The sequence below is a fragment of the Alligator mississippiensis genome, chromosome 2, assembly GCF_030867095.1.
Source record: "Alligator mississippiensis isolate rAllMis1 chromosome 2, rAllMis1, whole genome shotgun sequence".
In the NCBI taxonomy this organism is placed as follows: Eukaryota; Metazoa; Chordata; order Crocodylia; family Alligatoridae; genus Alligator; species Alligator mississippiensis.
Window position 1 is genome coordinate 216130682 of NC_081825.1, and position 22340 is coordinate 216153021.

General features: G+C 44.4%; 1 protein-coding gene and 1 long non-coding RNA gene across 9 annotated transcripts in view; one reads left to right on the top strand and one right to left on the bottom strand.

Moving 5' to 3' along the window:
- SHANK2 (SH3 and multiple ankyrin repeat domains 2) overlaps positions 1–22340 on the bottom strand; it is a 703363-nt gene that overhangs the window by 133780 nt on the left and 547243 nt on the right. The gene's annotated exons all lie outside the window — the stretch shown is intronic.
- The window catches only part of LOC109280523 (uncharacterized), a 57330-nt gene that overhangs the window by 15042 nt on the left and 19948 nt on the right, over positions 1–22340 (top strand). Inside the window, exon 2 of the long non-coding RNA XR_002086882.2 lies at positions 10786–10882. This is a non-coding gene — a long non-coding RNA (uncharacterized LOC109280523). The remainder of the gene's footprint in view (positions 1–10785; positions 10883–22340) is intronic.

The following is a 22340-nucleotide window of genomic DNA, read 5'->3' on the forward strand; positions in this document are numbered from 1 at the left end:
CTCCCAAGTTTAGACAGGTGGTGCCTGCAAGTGCTTGCAGTGAAAGAACACTGGATATTGCAGTTTTCCTTAGTCTAGTAATCCAGTTTGCTGATCTATAGCACAATGATTAGCTGTTTTCCCAGGCATTTGACAACTTGGAAAATAAGATTAAGCTCCACATTAGTTCTTCACTAGGAAGCCATTTAGGCCTAACAAGTTCTCTCTCCTTCAGATGTCAAGCACTGTACTACACATTCTTACTTGACATCTGGTAGCACCATTTAAAAACGTACTTACACATAAATGCATGTTCACACACGGGAGGGGATCTTGTGGGGAAACGGGGGCAGTGGTGCAGTTGCACCCCTCTGATCCCTGGCCTACCTACAGTTTAACAACAACAACAGCCTGGCGGCAGCAGCAGCATTTCTATTCAGGTAACAGTGAGGGAGTCGCTTAACTTCATGGCTCATTATAATCCACCTGATTCCTTCTAAACTCTTCATTCCACAGGTATAAAACCCTTTCAACTTTTGAATGTCTTGATAAGCCACTAATTATCTCTTTTTTTGCCATTTTGTTGTCTGCTGGTAATGGAGCTCATATGTCACAGCCCTGAAAACTGGTTTTAACTCTAGCTAGAAGCATTAATGCAAGTGAACATTCACTCAGTTGTGGTACTAATTTTCAGTGAAGCATTGAGTGTACTGTCAAGATGCTCAAGAAGGCTAGATTTTCTTTATGAATCTTAAAAAGAGAGAAGTACATTTAATTCTAATGACTACAGGAAAAATAAAACATTTTTGGATTACTTTTACCTAGTTGGTTGTGTTTTTACCTGTAATAGATGATATATCTAGCAAGTTAACAAACATTCCGACAGCTATATTCGTTTTTGTTTCAATCTTAAACTAAATAATAAATCCTAAACATCTAGTTTATTTTTCATTGAACAAAAATATAGTGTTTTTTGTAACAATACATCACACTGTCTGCACCCCCCGTTTTCAAAACCCTAAATTCACCCCTGCTCACTCGCGCTCTGTCACACAACTTCTATTTAATCTCACAATTGTCGATTATATATACATCTGGGAAATTATCCCTGAATAATTGTTTTTCAGTGATTATTTTGTCTGCCTTCTCTAAGGGTACATACAATTTAAAGTTAGATAGAAGATACTTAAAATTATGAACAAAACCAATTACCATAGAAAATCTTCCTGTCTTAAATCAAATACTTTTCTTGGACTTTTAGCTGTTTTGGGGCAGATACCCATCACCATTTTATACTGCATCTAGTCATTCTGGGCCTGAGTCTGACAGAGATTCTGGATGCTATTAAAATATTTTTACATTAATATAGTTCTTTTAAGAAAAGCACACTTTATAATATAATTGGAGACACATTTTAATGCATAGTTTCTCTTTAAACAACTGAAATACAGAACACCAAAAAATGCTATCTGCTGGGACAAACATGTAAGGGTTCTGCACTGCAGCCAGGCAAATAGGTCACCAACACTCAACCCACTAAGGAAGGTCAGCTGCTCAGCCTATTGACTGTTTCTAGGACTGGTTTTAAGGAGTTCTTGCAGCACCTGGCCCCTGCTGTGAAACAAAATTGGCTTCAGTCTGTAAGTAGCTCTAGTCTGTGCAAATTCCCTGGTGCCTGCTCCTGCATTCCTCCCTGTATACCCAGTCCCTGAACTTCAGCATCCTGGTTTGACTTCATTCTGCTTCCTGACATCTGCTTCTGGTAACCCCCCACCCCCGCCCCCCTCCCCGGCATATAAACCCTGGTTTGACTTTGGCTTGCTGTCTGACTAAGGATGCTGGTAATATTCTCCAGCTCTAACTGCTAGACCTTAATGCCTCTGTGGACCTTGACAGCTTGCTCAGCTCAATTAATAACCCTGTGAGGCTATGGCAGGATGAAGCTGCTGCTGGATCAGATTTCAGATGCTGAACTGCTGCTCATGTTACACAGTTTGCAGGCCCAAATCATTGCTCTGCAGGGCCAGAGCACCCTCTCCCAGGCCCAGCCCCTCCAGGCAAACCTAAGATTCCCCTACCAGATAAAGTCAGTGAGGATCCCTGTAGCTTGTGGGGGTTCATTAATCAATGCCACCTAAGCTTTCTGTCTATGCCCCTCAACATATGTCTTGGATATCACCAGGGCAGGGCTGATGACAGGTCTCTTGACTGGAAATGTCCTGGCCTGGGTCTCCCTACTCTTGCAGTCCTCAAGGTCCCTCCTCAACCGGCTGGAGTCTTTGAGGACCCACATCAGGCATGCATGGCAGAAGGATCAGCGCTTCTGCCAGTGGAGCCCATGTAGTTGGAGACAATAAGATACTCTCCCTAGAGAAAAAGGCATGCTGGCATTCAGGAGGTCTGCCTCTACTGTAGGGAGGGTACTTTTCTTGAACCCAAGAAACTTTTATAGTTCCCAAAAGGATATTCCCTGCTCACTGCCAGGAAACTGACTGGCTTAGCCTCGATAGAGGAGCACACGTTAAGCCAACTGCCTATTCCTTAAACTGCCCCTGCAACCTGTACCAGAAGCGCTATCACCACAAGAGACCAAGATTCCCCTTTGCTAGCAGCACCCAACCATGGCTGATATCCTCTCCTAGAGACAGGGGCCTTGGGGTTATGGCCGTAGACTTGGCCTTTGCCGTATAGCGTCAGTTTCCAGTTCAGCCAAGACAGGCTCTCAATGTAGTTGAGTTGGTGTATGGACCCACTCTCTCCTCAGGCCCGGTCACTCAGGAAATGGTCCCCCAGAGGTATGGATAGGCAAACACCAGGAGGTCCTTTGCTTTGATTTAATTCATTTCTCCCTCCCTTTCAAGCATCCTGGGGCACCCTGGCTGTCCTGCCATCACCCAGGCATCCTGTGGGAGCACAAGGAACTTCAGTTTGGTTCTGCCTACTTGGGCAAACACAATTTTAGAGAAGCCTTCCGGGTAGATCCCAGATTAGGTATACAGCCAAAACTGCCAGGCTTCTCACATCATCAGCTGAGGGACTGCAGCCCACAGCAATGGAAAGTCCTGGTCTGACAGCTGGTGATCCATCTCTCTTACCAAAATACCAGGACCTGGCTAAAATATTCAGTAAGCAGGGGGAAGATCAACTTCCCCTACATTGTCCACATGACTGCTCCATTGCCATTGGGCGCAGGGGCATAGATTCCTTTTGGAACTGGAACTCAAGGTCCTCAAGGAGTATAATTGAAGAGAACTTTCAAAATGTTCATTAGGCCCTCTGTATCCCCAGCTGGGGCCCCAATTTTCTTTGCAACTAAGAAAGATGGCTGTCTCTGGCCTTTCATGGACTACAGAACCTTAAAGTCACTAATCGAAACTGCTATCTACTCCCATTGATCCAAGAATTGCTGGACTGGCTCCACTATGGCAAGCTATTCACCAAATTAGATCTCTGGGGGCACTACAACTTCATTAACATTCATGAGAGTGACAAATGGAAAAAAATTCTCTGGTCATGATCTGGTCATTTTGAACACCTGATGATGCTTTTCAGGATCTCCAATGCTCCTACAGCCTTTCAGCACTTTGTAAATGACATTTTTCAGGACATCCTGGACCAGTTCATGATTATCTAGATGATATTTTAACATTTTCTGAGGAGTCTGACCATCATGAACATCACATTTGAGTAGTGCTACAACAGTTAAGGAGCCATGGCTTTTATAACAAGTTGGAAAAATGTGAATTTGATAAAACCACAATTGAGTTCTTAAGGTATATGATCAAGTCTGAAGGGATGTCTATGGACCTGAGGAAGGTCTCTGCCATCTTAGACTGGCAACAACCAAAGGATGTCCATGGGATGCAGCATTTTTTCGGTTTCACCAATTTCTGCATCAAGCGATTCTCCAAGCAAGTGGCCCCAATCACCCCCTTCCTTAAGACAGGGACATACTTTACATGGACCCCAGAGGCCCAGGCTGCCTTTAAGAGGCTTAAGCAAGCATTCACCTCAGGGCTCATTTTGATACACCCAAACCCTACCTGACCTTTCCTGGTGAAGACTGATGCCTCCAGCTGTGCTGTTGGGGGAAGAGTCAGAATGTCTTCTCACAACTTACTCCACAGTCCTGAATCCAAGGAATTTGAATCAGGGCCACGGTAAACAAGGACTTGATGACAGTTCATTCTGTGATTCCCCAAAATCCATTGGCCTCTCAAATCTGACAGGATTCAGAAGGGGTGGAATCAACCCCAACATCAAATTAACAGTTGCATGATGGGCTTCTCTGGTACAAGGGGCATCTTGTACATCCTAGAGGGAGAACCACAGGTCAAAGTCCTACGGTGGTGCCATGACAGTCCACTTATGAGGCACTTCAGACTTGCCAAAACCACCAGTCTAGTCCAAGTTTCTGGTGGCCCCGACTTCAGCAGAGCATGTCAGACAGCAGAGCATGTCAGACAGCAGAGCTATGTCACTTCCTGAGATATCTGGGCGTGTACTAAGACTCCATGCACAAAGCCACTACCAACACTGGATTAACCTTGGCACATGGTATATATTAAGTTTATCACAGACCTGCCCCCACTCTTGGCCACTCAAACAAGCTAGAGGTAGTGGATCTTCTGACCAAGATGGCTCATTTTGTTCCCTGTTCTCAAAACACCATGGCTCCTGAGACTGCACAGCTGTTCGTTGACCACATTTTCCAGCTGCGTGGCCTCCCCTTGAGAAAGATTTCAGACCATGGACCGCAATTCATCTCTCAGTTCTGGAGGGAACTTCTGAACCTATTAGACATCAAACCACTCACTCGACTAGCCCACCATCCACTAACTAATAGACAGACAGAACAGGTCAATCAAGTACTCTAATAGTATCTCTGGTGCTTTCTAAATTACTACCAGGACAACTGGGTCTCCCTACTTCCCCTCACAGAATTCACATACAATAATGTTGAACACATCTCCATCAGCCAGTTTAATTATGGTTTCCACCCATTTTCATCTCCTACCCCCACAGCCCTCCCACACACCAGTCATGGCTGATCTAGTTACACAGCCCCAACTGGTCCAAAAGGAATTAAAAGAACACCTGAAAGTCATCAAGGAAGCCTACAAGAAACTGTGGACAGAGGTCACCGAGAATTGCCAGTCTTCTCGGTAGGAGATAACCCAACTTTATCTACATACTATCTAAGGTGGGGGGCCATCTGCCAAGCTCAGCTATAAGTATCTGGCTCCCTTTCCCATCACCACACAGATTAACCCAGTTACTTATAGGTTAAGGCTCCCCAAGACAATGAGACTACACCTGGTCTTCCATAATATATCTTATTATTAAAACCCATCTGAGGATGTATAAAAAGCCATCCGAGTCTCAGCTCTTGCAGCACCTGGCCCTTCCTGCACAAATTGGCTTCAGTCTGTGAGTAGCTCTCCTCCATGAGATTTCATGGTACTTTCTTATGAAAGACACTGAAGAAATGCATGTAATATTAGTATTAAAGGCCATGAACAGGCACTCATTTCTACTGGTAGAAAAATAGCCCGGAAGCAGAAGCATACATACATTCCAGTCCCCTGGTTAGAAGGCTACACAGATAAGTTCTCTAGCCAGGGAGCACTAGAGGGTTGCTCCTTGGGCCACCCCTGCCTTCAAGGGAGCCCATTATTTGACAGCTCTCACTCCTGTCTGATGAGAGGACAGACTGTCAAAGGAAGCCACTTGGCTTTTAAAATTGCCAGATATGCAGCCCAGATGGGATGCACATGGGGCGATTTAAAGTGAAGCCATAAGGAAGCAGGGTCAGAGAGAGCCTCCCTGACCCCTGTTCCCAGAGTGTTGGCTTTTAAATGGCTACCTGTCATTGGCAATGCGCAAGTGCTAACAGTAAGGGGACACAACTCTGTGCCAGCACTGCAGGGGGGGTGGGCACAACCATGTGCTGCCACTGCCACCACCCCTACTACTGCTGGGCATTGTGCCAGACCCAGACCCTAGGCTGCATCCCCGCGCTCTGCCGTTGGTGCAGAAATCACGCTTCTACCACTATCCCCACTTCTTCTGGGCCCTGGTTCTACCCAGGTTGCAGCCCCACACAGTCAATGCAGAAGTCTGGGGAGGCACATGACCCCCATACTCCCTCAACCCATCCCCAATGCCGCCTGTGCCACCCAACTGAACAGCAGATCCAGCACTGAAAGTCCACATGCCAGGAACCATGGTGAACTTCCCCAGCCCAGGTTCCAGCCATGCAGCCTTTGAAGATGCTGCTTGTGCTACCCACAGGGACAGAAACTATGGCAGGGAGCACTTCCCCAGTCCCAATGCCCAATGCACTGCTCAGCTGGGTAGCAGGGGCAGCATTTAAAGCTCATGGGACCAGAAACTGTGACTTGGGAAGCTCTCCTTGTCACCGTTCCCATACCTATGAACTTTAAATGCCGCCCATGGAGGGGCAAGGATTTTTAGGGTGATATTTTTACTGAACCAAATATGTAATTGTGATAAAGCAGGGGCAGGCAAAGTCTGGCCTGCAGGCTGGATCTGGCCTGCAGTGAACTCTATTTCCCTGCAGCCCCTGCCACGTGACTGGGGCTGGTTTTCATGGAGACCCCAGCAGCAGCTGCGCTGTGATAGTGCCCGGCCAGGGTTTCTGTGGAGACTGGCCCCAGCCGTGCTGGTAGGACATGCAGCAGGGCGGGAAGCTGCTCCAGGCCAGGCTGGGATGTTGCAGCTGTGACAACATGGTCCAGAGCCAAGGCAGACCACAATCTGCAGCTTGCATGCCCCAGGTAGGGGTGTACAGGCAGCAGATCATAGCTCTGCCTCGGCTCTGGACCATGCTGTTACTGCTTCAAGGAGCCGGGGCAGAGCCATGATCCGCTGTCTGCACGCTCTTGCCCAGAGCATGCAGGTTGCAGATTGTGGCTCTGCCCTGGCTCTGGACCATGCTGTCACCACTACAGGATCCCAGCCTAGCCCCAGAGCAGCTCCCTGCCCTGCCGCGTGCCCTGCCAGCATTGCTGGGGCCGGTCTCCATGAAAAGCCTGGCTCTGCAGTTGCTGTCCAGATCTACCATTTTGCCCACCCCTGCGATCAAGTCATACAAGCTTTCAAATGCAAGACATTCTTCCCTTGGTTCTGATCCTTGTCTCTCACAATTTATAAACCAACACAACTACAACATCACTCCTGCATCACTCTACCCATGGAGGGAGCAGCTAGGCAAGCTCCTCAGCCTGGGGACCCTGGTCTGGGAAGTGGGTAGGGGGTTTTGCCCTTCTGCTCCAGCTCCCTTGTGGATGTATCTGGGAGGATGGGAGGGCAGGAGGGCTGTGGAGAAAAGGCAATGGAGGAGGGCAGTGGAGCCAATTCCTCAAACTGGGCAGTCACCAGTCTGGAGAAGAAGAGGGAAACATTGTCCTGCTGCTCCCCTCCCTTCTCAAACCAGACTGGAAGGGGAGGATACAAGTGGTCTCTCAAAAGAATGAGTTTCTCTCAACACCTGGATAACCTTTCTTTCTCCCAGAAAGTGCCTGTTTCCCTTGGGAGAAACTGAATGAATGCTTGTATTCTTGTAGTTTATGCTGGGGGAGCAACAATTCTCCTGGTAGAAATGTAATTTTGGTACATGGGCAAGAACAGGAGAGTGGAAACACTAACCTATTAAAAGCACACAGAGCACAGCATCTTTTTATTAATCTACTTCTAGTCAAAGCCTCTTATATACCTTTTCTACTTCAAAACACAGAAGATATACACTTTAATATTGGAGTGTATTTAGTTAAGTTACAGGTAAATTAAAGTACCATGATTTAAATTAGCAAAAGCAAAGCTGTAAAGCCTTCAGAGAAAACATTACCAGCAATTCCTTTTGTATCTCAGTGTGTAATGCCTGGCAGATACCACAGAATTACTACTCCTTTGAAGCACACAAAGTTTTAGCAAAGGTGGTAAATAGGATACCAGAATTTCAACTCTAGCTATGGTTCCCCATGATTTTTAAAGACTAACAGAAATAAACTGGAATATTAAGTGATTAGACTCTAATCACTAAACATGTATAGTCTATCCAAGACACATTTTAAATATAGAACTGTAAGAATATATTTTTCAACAATGATACTTCTAGTTATGCATAGGGTGACTTAAAAAAAGGATCTATATATTTTGAAAGACCTCTAATGCCAAAACATGAGTGCTATGTCATCCTGGAGGGCACTATAAATACTTTATGCCCTGTGTTTTTCGAACTATTCATCCCTGAACCTGACTACCCATTGCACAGTCTGTCAACCCTGCACAAAGCCAGCCAAAAACTAAAAACATTTGACCTCTCTACACGTTATAGGTATTGTGCAATTAACTGGTTAATTATACTACTACCTGGAGACAAACTGCATGCGCAAAGTAGTTATCAGTTATCACACAAAAAACCCTCCAATCAGCTATAAAGTTAAACCCTGAAAATGTGTACGAACTTTATAGCTGGTTGCTTTTGAGCTTTAATTTGCATGTGTAGTAGGGGAGCTGATGGGGTTCCCAGCCACAGGAGTACATTCCCTGAGCCTTAGGGATTATGGCTGCTGTGATCCACAAAGCTCTGGGGTGCATGAAACCACGGGTATACACAGGGCTCTTCGTCCTGGCTGTGCCTAATGTGCAGCCAAGACTGAGAATCCCTCAGCTGATGGGGCTCTAGGTCTCAAACTGAGCCTTATGTGCAGCTGGGACCCAGAGACACTGCAGCCGATGGGGTGCTGGACCTCAGCTGCACCTCACCCCATCAGCTGCTGGACTCTCAGTCCCAGCTGTGTGTGACCCACATCACTGGAAGCCCCCCTCAGAAAAGGGGACTCCCGGCTGTGGCTTCTTGCCAATGCAGGATCAGACTCCCCTTGCACTGGCAATAAGGGTGCAATTTGATCTCATGCACAATCCCACAATCGGGTCTCCTGCCATACACGTGTGGCATGGCAGGAGGAGTGATTGTGTGGATCACCCACTAACTCCAATTGCACCTTTACCTGCACATGTAGAGGGAGCCTTATGAATACAACAACAGACTTTTAAATACTGGCACTGGCCAGGTACCAGAGGATTGGAAAAGGGCCAATGTGGTTCCCATTTACAAGAAGGGGAGAAAAGAGAATCCCAGCAATTATAGGCCAGTCAGTCTTACCTTGGTCCTTGGGAAGTCCTTTGAGAAAATTATCAAGGAGCACATCTGCAAGGGCCCAGCAGGGGAGGTAATGCTCAGGGGCAACCAGCATGGGTTCACTGAGGTCAGGTCCTGCCCGACTAACCTGGTTTCTTTTTATGATCAGGTCACAGAGTTCCTGGACAAGGGTGTCAAGATGGATGTTGTCTTCCTGGACTTTAAGGCAGCCTTTGACACAGTTTCCCACCACATTCTCTTAAAAAAACTAGGTGACTGCGGCATCATTGATGCCCACACAATCAGATGGGTGGCAAATTGGCTAGATGGTTGCACCCAGAGAGTGGTGGTGGACGGGTTGTTTTCGACCTCGAGGGATGTGGGCAGGGGAGTCCCTCAGGGCTTGGTCCTGGGGCCTGTACCGTTCAACATCTTTATCAACGATCTGGATGTGGGTGTGGAATGAATGCAGTCCAAATTTGCTGACAACACCAAGTTGTGGGGCAAGGTGGGCACGCTGGAGGAGAGGGACAGAATCCAGCTAGATCTAGACAGGTTGCAGAGGTGGGCAGATGAGAATAGGATGGAATCCAATGCAGACAAGAGCAGGGTGCTGCATCTCAGGAGAAGGGACCAGCAACACACCTACAGGCTGGGGAACACCCTTCTTGTCAACACAGTGGCAGAAAGGGATCTAGGAGTCATTGCTGACTCCAGGATGAACATGAGCTGCCAATGTGAGGAAGTGGTTAGTAAGGCTAACTGTACCTTGTCATGCATCTACAGAGGCATCACAAGCAGGTCCAGGGAGGTGATCCTTCCCCTCTACGTGGCATTGGTCAGGCCACAGTTGGAGTACTGTGTCCAGTTCTGGGTGCCGCACTTCAAGAGGGATGTGGCTAGAGGGTCCAGAGGAGGGCCACACCCATGGTCAAGGGGCAGCAGGGAAGGCACTACGAAGAGAGGCTAAAGGGCCTGAACTTACTCAGCCTCCACAAGAGAAGGCTGAGAGGGGATCTGGTGGTTTACAAACTCACCAGCAGGGACCAGTGGGAATTGGGGGAGGCTCTGTTGCCCTGGGCATCTCCCAGGGTTACTAGGAATAACAGCCCCAAATTGTTAGAGGAAAGGTTCAGGCTGGACATCAGGGGACATTGCTTTACAGTTAGGGCTGCCAGGCTCTGGAATGGGCTCCCAAGTGAGGTGGTGCTCTCTCCTACGTTGGGGGTCTTCGGTCTTCAAGAGGAGGCTGGACAGATATTTGGCTGGGGTGATATGATCCCGGCACCCGTTCCTGCCCGGGGCAGGGCGTTGGACCTGATGATCTGTTTAGGTCCCTTCCAACCCTAAGTACTATGATACATGAATAATGATAGAATGATAGAATATACCAGGCAGTGGAAAAGTAGGCCCTGCTTGTAGGGGAGAAGCATTTGTCCAATGTATGTTATTTACTGTCATTGTAGGTGGGAAAATGAGACTACAAATAAATCAGTGCTGGAACAGGGAAACAGTAATACAGCACAAAGACAGATATCAGCTGCTGCTGACTAAAGGCTTTGGATGAAGGTGTATTATATTTGGAATCCTGAAGTTGGAACAGTCTTTGTGAATCCTACTTTTTTTCCCCTTGGTTCAAGGTGCTCAGGAACTGTACACACACACGCAGACTAAAGCAGACCAAGAAACGAGGACAGACAGACTGCCTCTTTTACTCATTCTTCTATCAACAAGGAGGTAATTTGCTTTTAATTTCAAATTCCACTGATTCTTTGGGACCCATATCAGCATTATCAAATTCAGTGTTACGATCTAATTAAAAAACAGACGGAGCTGGTCAAGGTAAACTGTCTTTAATCCAGGTTACCAAAGTATAGAATATGTTGAAAACCCCGATCAGATAGTTTATTTCCTGCCCACACAGTGTGCTGAGGTATATAGCCCCTTATAGATTCAGGGGTCTGCACTATAAAGTTTGATTCCAGGATGAAGACCATAGTATATACATAACAATGCAAAAAAAAGTTACTCAGATTACAATTATCCACATAATTTCATTTCCAGATTCCTGTGCCAAACTGCTACTGTTATAATAATTGGATAGTAAAGACAGTAACATTCATATACACATTACATTGTTTTAACTAGATTAAACATGGAAAGTAGAAACTTCTGTAGAAAATAATTTGACAAAAATATAAAATTGAAGAATTAACTTGAGGAACCACATAAATTAAATTTTCAATAGGGAAGAAAAATCCCTTGCCCTACTGAAGTCATAATTAATAATACAGTTCTATGCTGAAAAGTGGCTCTATACAAACAGCATTGTGACTATACCTGAATTTGCTGAGTTAGCAAAATAGTTTATTCTGATTGCTAGGTTTAAGTCAAGGCAGAAGAAAAAAGATAAATTCTTCCCTCCCCAAGGACCTACCACAGTCTTTCCCTTATCTCATATACAGCATTTGCAGCACAGCTTGAAGGCTATCAAGTTCAGCTATTCCATACTGGGGTTAGGAAACAAATTCCAGAGTTTTGAAGCCCCTCTGAGGTCACACTGCTGTACTGGCTGCCCCTTCTTTTGGTAATGAATGGGATCCATCTTGAGAACATTCACTGAGGGCTGCAGTGGCAATGATTCAAACAGTGATAGTACAGCCAGAGAAAAACTCCACTCCTGAAGGTAACAGGCCCTATGGTAGGATAATAGATTTATTTATGTTTGCCACTTTTGTTTCATAGAGGCTGGATAATAACTAGTAATATCTGACTTGTGAGATAGATAATATCTAACACAAAATTTCAGAGCTGTTTTGCAGCTATCACCTATTAGTTACAGGGTAACTTAATGTTAAAAATGTGGCCATGCCTACAATAAATGACACCCTTTCATTTGCAGTTATATTATGCATGCACTTTTATTATATCCCCTTCCTCCCCCCCATTTTGAACTTTATAAAAGGATTTAAAAATTCAGCAAACAAATGCAGTTGAATTAGGTCTGGTGCAACAGCATGGTATACACTTACTAATTTAGGAGTACTTTCTTTTCTTGCACACAAAGTTTGTTAATATTGTTTATCACCCTCCCCCCGTCCCCCCAAAACGTCTTTTTCCCGATGCTTCAGAAATGCTGTTAGATAGCTCAGCAACATCTTGCATTTTTACCCTATGAGTATTACAAAATCAAAATAATTAAAGGGCTTGATCTTCCAGCCTTTACTCAGATAGAAGTGTTATAAAAGGTGCCAAGAGAAATGCAGTTCCCCATTGTAATTCATGGTACTTCACAGGAAGCACTATGAATTACAACTATCCCTGAACCCAACAGGAGTTGGCTATTGGGTCCTGGGGGGCTGGGGAATCCAACTGCTGGCTGCGAGCCTGCAGCCAGTTTCCTGTAGCACCATCCCTCCTTCCTCCCACCCCTGCACTATTTTCAGAATGGGAGGAGGGAAAGGGAGCATAGGAACTCATTCTAGGGGTTCCCCAGCTGGCACTGGAAGGTGGGGTGGGTGGATTGGAGTCCTTGACCTTGGGTTCCAATCCACCCGCCCCACCATCCAGTGCTGGCTGAAAACATCCCAGGCAAATTCCCTCTGCTCCTTTTCCCCCATCCCATTCTGAAACCAGTGTCAGGGCTGGGGCCAAGGCAGAGTGAAGCTAGAAGTTACTGAAGACACTCTGTTTTGGAGTGTCTTCATCTGAATCTTTATGGAATGAGGGTTTAGATTTTCATGGGATCAGGCCCTTGCAGCCATGCACTTGTTTGCTTATGGCTTAGAGCACTTTCAGGGGCCAGATCAGGTGAAAACTGTCCCTTCTGCCTGCATCTTGATTTTAACAAGCATTATTCTTCAATAAACACTATCTTCTTCCCCAGTTTTTGGTTGTTGTAGAGTTTTAATATAACCTTTTAGAACTAAAAGCAGACTCCCTGTTCTTGAACTAAAGCACTGCCTTTACCTGGTAGCACGAGTAGGTTCTTAACATCAAGTCTTCTGAGCTACGCAAAAGACAACAACACATTTAGCTAATGTATTGCATAGAGATTGCAGTATTATCTTGTATTCATGTGGAAGTCTTACATGCACTGCCAATTCCATGCTGTAAAATGACTAAAAACCTCAAAGTATAATTAAAACAACAAGAAATACACTTTTGACAAAAGCAGTCCCTAATGGCTTATTTAAAACAATTCGGTGTATAGCCCATTTAGTGAATATGTATTAAAATGTTTAAGCAGACAATGTTAATGAAGTACATTTTTACTTGCTTCATTTCAATGTCTCATTCATTTAGGTCAGTGACAGACATTACACATAAACCAGTTCTAGTGATCAGAAACTGGTTTACACCTGTAACAGAACAGATATTCAGTGCACATAAACAGGTTTGAGAAACCTGGCTGAATGTAGTATCTAACTTAACTGATCTGGCTCAAACCGGTTTATACAATGTCTGCCCCAGGCCCCTTGCTGGTTTAAATTAAAATCAGACTCTCTCAGCATCCCAGCATGCTCTCTGGCTGGGCGGGGCTCTCTGCTCCACAGCAGAGCTGGCCCCTCCCCTCTGCTCCCTAGCTTCTGCTCCAGCAAAGACTGCAGGCATCTGCCTGGCTTCTGCTCCCCGCTCCCCCTCCCCACACACCATACTCTCTGCTAAGCAGGCATTCCCCATCCCTCACAGACACCCCTCAGCATTAGCTAGCAGACCACATACTGGTTACCTCAAAGCCGTGGCACATGGGACAAAGGCAGAATCAACAGGTAGCTGGTAGTGTAATGTCCCTCTGTTTTCTTAATGGGGTGATAAACACTGATATAAGGGTGATAAACACTCCCTGCTGGGCTGTTCAGGAGGAAGGGGAACCCTTCCTAGTCACAGCGTCTTGCTGGGGTCTGGCCATGCCCCCCTCCCCCCCCCCCATCAGCTCATCTCTGTGCAAGGGAAAGAAGGGCTGCTCTAGCACTCCCCAGCTTCTAGCCTGAGCCACTGAAGGCATGTGCCTGCATTTCTGGGATGTCTATCTGGTTACAAAACTGATTTAGCCTAGCCAGGTTAGACTAAGCTGCAAAGATGAATCAATTCAGGCTCGTGCTTTTTGAATGTCTGTCCCTAGCCTTAAGCTGCAAAATAGTATGAAACGACAGTATAACTTTTATATTATTCCAGCTTATACCACCATCAGTTTTTACTGTGTTCAAGCTATCCTAGTATTTGGGTGGTTATGTTCCACTTGGTATAGTTAACATATTAGAATGCAATGTGCAAGATCTTGCAATCTGCTTACATACAGTGCCCACCGTTGAATGTCTGACCTGAGATAAGGCTGTAGCTATTCACTGCCTTAAAGTTTAAAATAAATGCATACTTCATGATACAATGCAGAACACATTCCACAATTTCCAAAATAGTGGTCCATCAACAATAATCAGTCTTATTTTATTTCTTCCCCTTACATAGTATACTTAATAGAATAAAAATACATTTCAGATATTTCTCTGATGGTATTTAGCTTCAGGGCCAGTTCTGGCACATCAGAGCTTCCAGAAGACTCTGTCTTGAGAGGCTACCCTGTATAATCATCTTTTGCCATATAAGCAACTTATTATTCAAATTGTAAGGGCACCAAGACTGAGATAATTAGCAGGTGCTGGGTGCGGGGGGGGGGGGGGGAGAGATTCAAAATTGCATTTGAGGAAGCAGGGCTGGGACTTGAAGAAACAGAAGACTACATGCTGTCCTCCTTTCCACACAAATACTGTATTTATTTGCTTACCACATGCACCCTTGCCCCAAAAATTAGCAATGGAATTTTGGAGTGCATCTTAAATGAGAAAACCTATTGCTGCAGGGGCTGGAGGCTGAGGCATCATGGAGTTGGGGCAGATTCCTCTCCTCAGACTCATTCCCTTTCCTACTGCTACTGTGTGGTCAACAGCTACTGCTTGATCCCGCCTGCAGCTACTCCCTAGTTGAGGCTTTTGCAGTGTTGGTTTGCATACAGCTAGGCTGTAGCTGTGAAATGATTAGCCCTCTAGTGTAGCAGCAGTAGCAGCAGCAGCAGCTTGCATTGGAAAAGGAGAGTAAGGCTGACTAAACTTTTCTGCTGTGCTCCAATGCAGGGTCTATAATGGCAAGTAAGACTGCTCGTTCCCCTACCCTTTTTCCTCCTCTCCCTCCACCCAGAAAATTCTTCTCTCTTTCATTGCATCTTCCCAAAACAAGGTGCATGTCTTATCTGGGGACACGTGATATATGAATAAGTATGGTGTCTCTTATCCTCATGTTTCAATGTACCCTATTCACAATGCTGGGTACCACTGTGCTCCATGAGTGGCCAACAGGGGTTCAGCTAGTAAGACTCAGCAGATCATCCTAAACTAGCTAGTGAGAAGCTGAACAGGTGGAGAAAAGTTTTTCACCCTCTGAAGCTGCAGCTGTGAAATGATTTAACAGATCACAGAGGCCACAAATTGGGAAGTTCGTCACATGCGGAGGGTGAAAAATTTACCATTTGCAGGCTCTGTGATCTGTTAAAGCCAGCCTTTGCCAGCACATTAAACAATTACTAACATGAACACCTTAAAAACCCAAAACAAACAAACAAAAACCTGTCACCAACTGATACTAACTCACCCAGAAGAGACTTATCTACCTGTGTTAGCTTTTGATTCACGTTGCTCTGTTCCGTCAGGGGAACAAACAGATGCATGATAATAACTCTAGTCTCTTAGGCTAAGTACAGATAATCAAAAAGCCTGAGGCTGAATCAATTCATTCTTCACAGGTTAGTTTAAGCTGTGCACATTGAATCAATAAGCAAGTGAACAGACATTCACTGCTACCTCCAGAATTGCACCCACATGCCTGCAGTGGTCCAGGCCAAAAATCTGGGGGTGCTAGAGCCAGAGAATCTGAGCAGGGTGTGGGGCCTGGGAAAAATCAGCCTGTACAGGGCTCTGTCCCCGGATGTGAGGAAGCCAGGGGCGGATCGGGGGGGGGGGTGAGGGAGGGTGCCAAGTGGCCGGATGTGAAGCCAGTGGCAATGTGGAGTTGCCATGCCACTCCACCTGGCTCCATGTGGCCCCTAAAACATGGGGCCTGGGGGGGGGGGTCACCCTGATTCGCCCCCTCCCCCCCCTCCAGGGACAGCCCTGGCTAGAGCAACCTCCCTGCTTGGCTGGAACAGACAGCTTGGGTGAAGGCTGGTCCACCCAGCCTGCAAAGGGGTTGTGGGACAGAGGCAAAGCATCCTGGGGTGCTGGGGGACTGTGAATTAACTTGAATCTGGATGGGATCTGGGACAGAAGTTTAATAAACCGATTTAACTTAAATCATTCAAGTCTGATACTACATCCATACAGATTTATCTTAAACAAGTGTCAGCCATTTTGAAAGCAATTTATGTGCCCTGAACTTCTGTTGTGTTACAGATTTGAAAATTTCCAATCCCTTGTACCAGTTTACATGCAATTTTTATCCCTAGTCTTACAGATGCCATTAATCTCTCTCCCCTCCACCTCCCTCCCCCAAATTCCTTTCTAGTTCATTATGAAGTAGGAAGAGGCAAATATTAAAAACTCATAACAAATAATGAATCTAGTGTGAAAGAATAATGCTTTGGCTGCCAATCTAGAAACCCTTTGGTCCTTTGCCCTTGATCAAAAAGGAGGATTGGAAAAAGAGAAAGAGTTTAAACATGTGTTGACTCTTCAGAGCCCTCCACTGGTTCCCTTCCTTACTTCCATGTTGACCAGAGGAGAGAGAAAGAGAAAGCTGTTTAAAGCATTTAGATTGACTTCTCAGAACTAAAACAATGAGCCTCCAGAGGTTCCCACCCACCCCTGACAACATTCGTCTTTGCCCTTCAGGTAATGTGTATGAGGTTGCTATGGTGATGGCCCTAGTGATGAACGTGATATGGACAGAGCCAGTATATTGTTTAGTGGAAATGAATAGTCTCTCCCCTCCAAGGAGAACACTGTCAACACACAAATGAATAATTTTTCCCTAGGAATGAGACTGTTCCTCTCAGATTGTGGAAACTGCCCACTAGGGGCAAAAGGATGAAGTAAAGCTTTGTCAATTGCCTCTAGGCTTTTCTAATGTCTAATTTTCTAATCAGCCAGGAGACCGAAATACTGCTGAAGTGGCTAAGGATCAAGAAGTGGGCAAAAACAACCTAAAGATATTTTGTTGCCTGCTGTTATATTTCAGCTAGAAAAAGAGATCTGGAACCATTTGTTTTAAAATATTAAACAAGAAATACTTGTTTCTCTCCCTGTGCTATTAACTTTACATTAAAAAGGGCATTTAAAAAAATCCATTGTTACTTCTCCCAATTTTTGTCCTATGTTCAACTACTACATATTCTTTCGACTTGGACAAGTAAAATAAAACTATATTTCACTTTTCTTTCCTTAGTTCATACAAATCATAGAAATTAAGGTCTGGAAGGGACCTTGAACGATCGAGTCCAACCCCCTCTCTCTCCCCAAGCAGGAATACTGCTAAGATCAAATGATCCCAGCAAGGTGTCTGTCCGGTCTCCTCTTGAAGACTTCCAAGTTTGGAGACTGCACTACCTCCTTGGGGAGTCTATTCCAGATTCCGGTTATTCTTACCATAAAGAAGTTCTTCCTTACATCCAACATGAAACTCTCCTCTAACAGTTTATGGCCATTGTTCCTTGCTCTCCCCTGGGTCACCCTAGTGAATAGTTTCTCTCTCAGCTCCCAATATTCACCCCTTACATACTTATAGATGGCCACCAAGTCTCCCCTCAGTCTTCTCTTCCCCATACTGAACAGTCCCAGATCCCTTAGTCTTTCCTCACAAGGTTTGTCCTCCAGGCTCTTAATCATTCTTGTGGCTCTTCTCTGGACCCTTTCAAGATTCTCCGCATTTTTTTTTTTTTTTTTTTTTTGAAGTGCAGCATCCAGAACTGGACACAGTACTCCATCTGGGATCTCACAAATGCCATAGTTCTGCAGTGTCTGGGTTTCAAACACTGCATAGGGAATATTTATTTCACTTTTATTTGGAATTTAGAAAAAAAACAAAACCTTTATTGGTTTTAAATTTTATAATATTTACTTGTACCCCAAATTTAAGGAATCGCTTTGTCCACCTAAAACCCAGGAATATACAGAACATACTTTGTTTTAGCTGACACACATTCTTGTTCTGATAATCTAACAACTAGCCTCGAATTTTGATTTACCATATTCTATCATTCACATGTATATCCTGATATTTAAGTTATCAGCTTGTATAAATTCCAAATCTTCTGGCTTGCCAAGTAAGAGGTTTCATATTTCTATTTTCTTCTGAAGTATTATGATAACATGTACCAGGGCCACGCAAAGGATACTTCATTCCATCTTTTCTCCAGATGCTGAGCAACTTCAGAAAAATAAGATATTAAACTCTATCTGCTATTTCAATGCAACAGTGAGGGTAGAATGAGTTTGTATGAAACCATTCCCTTTTTTAAACTTTTGGATGGTTTGCAAGAAATGTTTTACACTGTAAATATTCTAAATTTAAGAAGGTAGGAAAAGCGTGCAGGATTTCATTAAGAGTATTCAAGCACTCTGATGGCTGCTCAGTGAAGGTTCTTTGATCACAAGCATTGACTAATATCAACTGCTATAAAGAGGCAGCCTCTTGTAGTGAGCCAAAATTCAACAATTTTTTTTCCTTGGTTACACGTAAAAAATAACTGATGCAACTCCGTCACAACTAAAATACCATAAAATTGCCTTATATTTGTAAGAAGAAATTCCTTACTGTGTAACAGCCCATACATGGCAACCTGCATAGGCAAATTTTGTTTATTTCATAGTAATCAGGTTACTGTGACTGACACCCAGGGGGGGGAGGTGGAGAAAGGGGTTAATAGTGTATAGAGAATGTGCTAATGTACTCTGTTTTGCCTTATTGAACAACTAACAGCAAAGGGGGGGAAATAGCTGAAAGTAGCCGCATCCTAGCAAAGGCCAAAATCTCAAGAAAACCTGAAGACCTGTGTAGCCCTCCAGCCAGTAAATCTTGTGACGGTTATTATATGGCTATAGCTTCATTTATGGCAGGGCCTTCAAAATTACACATGGGAAAAAGAACATTAAACAGACCGCTACTGAAACAATTGTTAAGTATATTGTTGATGATTATAAAATGCAATGGACCATAGCCAAGACTGGAAGCTATACGCAATTAGCTTATGAACATATGTCTTAATGTGTTTAGACATACTGGGGTACAATTAAATCTGCTAAAATTGTTTAGCAGATGGAATCTGATTAACATACGTCTGTGTCTCATGTTCACTTAATTATGTTCAACTTTATTTTGGTTCACAAGAAAAAGGAAAAAAAGCTAGCAGAACATGAAAACTTATGTACTTTATTCTGTTGGGATGCAAAGGTGGTGATAAAATGTTGTCGTGAACTTGAATCATCAATTTCTATCATCCAGGTTTGTCAACTGTAATGAACTAAGTAGCATACTAAAAGCTATAGCAAGTCAGCATCCTGATGGTATTCAGGTCATAGTTTTAAAGAAACACGAGAATGAAGTGGCTAAGTCACTAACAAAAAAAACCCCAAAAAACACGTTCTCATTAAAAACTGGGACTATGCCAGGATACTAAAGGTACCTGTGGTTAAAAAAAAAGTGAGGGGCAATCCAGGGCATTACAGTCCAGTAGGGCTGTGTGAAGCTTCGGTTCCTGATTTAATTTGGTGGAGATTCGGCCCAATTTGGTGGCCGAATCTCTGAATCCAAATTGAATCAGAGGACCCTTTAATCTCTTTGACTCGAGTTGGAACTCTTCAAGTTGATTCAGAGAGATTTGGCAATTCGGACATAGAGACAGCTTTAAATGTTTTTTCTACATACCTCTAGGTAGCAGAGGCTCATGACAGCTGTGATGCTAGGGCACATGAAGCGTCCCACAGAAGCACGGGGGACTCCCTAGTGCACTTGGCAGCAGACCCAGAAGTGGACCAGAAACACTTCCAGTCCATTTCCAGGTCTGCCAGGGAGTGTGCTGTGGGGCCCCACACAGCCCCTGGCTTGGCGACTGCTGCCTCCTGGGTAGGTGGGGGCACCCAGGGTTCCCCTGTGGCTGACTGCTGAGCTGGGGGGGTACAGGGGGGTACCCCAGCATGCTCCCTGGCAGATCCCAAAATGGAAGTACTTCTGGTCCACTTCTAGGTTCACTGCCCAGCATGTGGATGGCCCCCCACACTCCTGTGGGATGCTCCATGTGCCCCAGCATTGCAGCGATCACAAGCCATATCTGCTACCTCAAGGTATGTAGAAAAAACTTTTAAAGCTGTGTCTATGTCCGAATCACTGATTCTCTGAATCAGCATCAAGTCTTCAGATTTGGATTTGGCTGAATTGAATCAGGGACAGTGATCTGAATCAACTAATCAAATTACTGTTCCTGGTTCGGGCCAAATTGAATCTGAATTGAATTCACACACCCCTACAGTCTAATAACATTTATCTAAACATGAAAGGTCATTAAAACAAATTAACAACAAATTTATAGGTACCTGAAAACTACATGGCAAGGCATGATAAAGGAAAACTGTGTTACTGTACCACAATTCTTTGAGTTGGCCAGAAAAGTAGCTGACAAAAAGAAAGCTGCTTGACAGTTTATTTGGACTCCCAAAATCATTAAATCCCTCACAAGTGGCTAATAAGACTAATTTATAAGGTGAGAGGCACAGTACTTTTAGAGATTATAAAGCAGATGAGAGAAAAAACAAAAAGGAATGAGTCACACTTTTCAGCCTTCAAAAGGGACTGAAAGATTTTGATGTCCCAGGGTTCTATAATGGGACTGCTGGCCTTAAATATATTTATTAGTGACCTAGAAAAAGAGTATGAACAAAGTAGCAAAAAACAAAGATTTTAGGTTAATTAAGACCAAAGAAGCATGGAATTCCAAAAGGGGCTAAACAGAGGAAAGCGAATGACAGGCCAAGAGCAACTGACACTCAACAATGACCAGACAAAGTGACCAAACACTACCACAATTTCTATTAAATATGAACTGGACTTCTCATTCCTAACATTCAGACACTTCTGAAAATGCCCCAACACACTACAAAGTATTTGTCAGCAATAAATGTCAACTAAGTGTGCCTATTTTTGAATTTTAAATATTTCAGTGGAGGGTAAGGCCTGTCATTAAAATAGACCAATCAAGGGGCTAGGGGGAAGGGGAAGCAAACAACAAAATATTTGGATTAGAGTAGAATTAAAAACAAGAAGCAAGAATTGTTGCACTTAGTAACAGAATATGCACAAACAGTATATCTACTATATATGACTGATAAGAATCTACGATTCATATATACACATACAACAAGGGTGCAAACAGAAGTGCCAATTTTTACCTGATCTTGCCATAGAAAGTGGTCTATAGCCATGATCAAACACAAGTGCGTGGCTGCAGACAGTTTGAGGGTCAGATGAAGACATTTCAAAACAGAGCATCATCTGTAACTTGTGTCTGCCTACCTGCCAGCCTGATTCTGTTTTCAGAATGAGAGGGGGGAAAGGGAACAGAGGGAGCTTTTTCTAGGGGTTCCCCAGCTGGCACTGGAGGATGAGATAAGAAAAGGGTGAGTGCTCTAAAAGGACAACTCTGGTGTCCAAGTCCAGGAGAGCTTCTTACACAGGAAAGACCCATGCTTAACTGAGGCCTAAGTTTGCAAAAGAGAAGGAAAATTAGATATTCTTCTCTCTTCATCATTTTCTGTTAGCTGGCATGGGGTCCTCCTCCCAGAATTTAAAGTCCAAAGGTAGCCACAAATCTTTTGTGCCCAAACTAAAATAAAGAGAGCCAATTTTTAGAGTAATTACAGAATCATAAGACATCCTTCATACTTTGAAAGCACAATTCTTAATGATATCGGTTACAATTAATGTTCAGTAATTCTACGTAACACATCAGAAGGTCTCAAGTCAGGCACTCTGAATCATAAGGTCATCTAGTTCCAGTGCCTGCATGAATATAGGATGCACTTATTCCTATACCATGCCTATCAAATCACACCCTGGGGAATTATGCGCAGAAAAATTGAAAATTATGTGCTGAGTCCCAGGTGCTGCACATGGCAGCATGGAGCTGTCCCAGCCTGGTCCACTGGTGTGCGCCTTT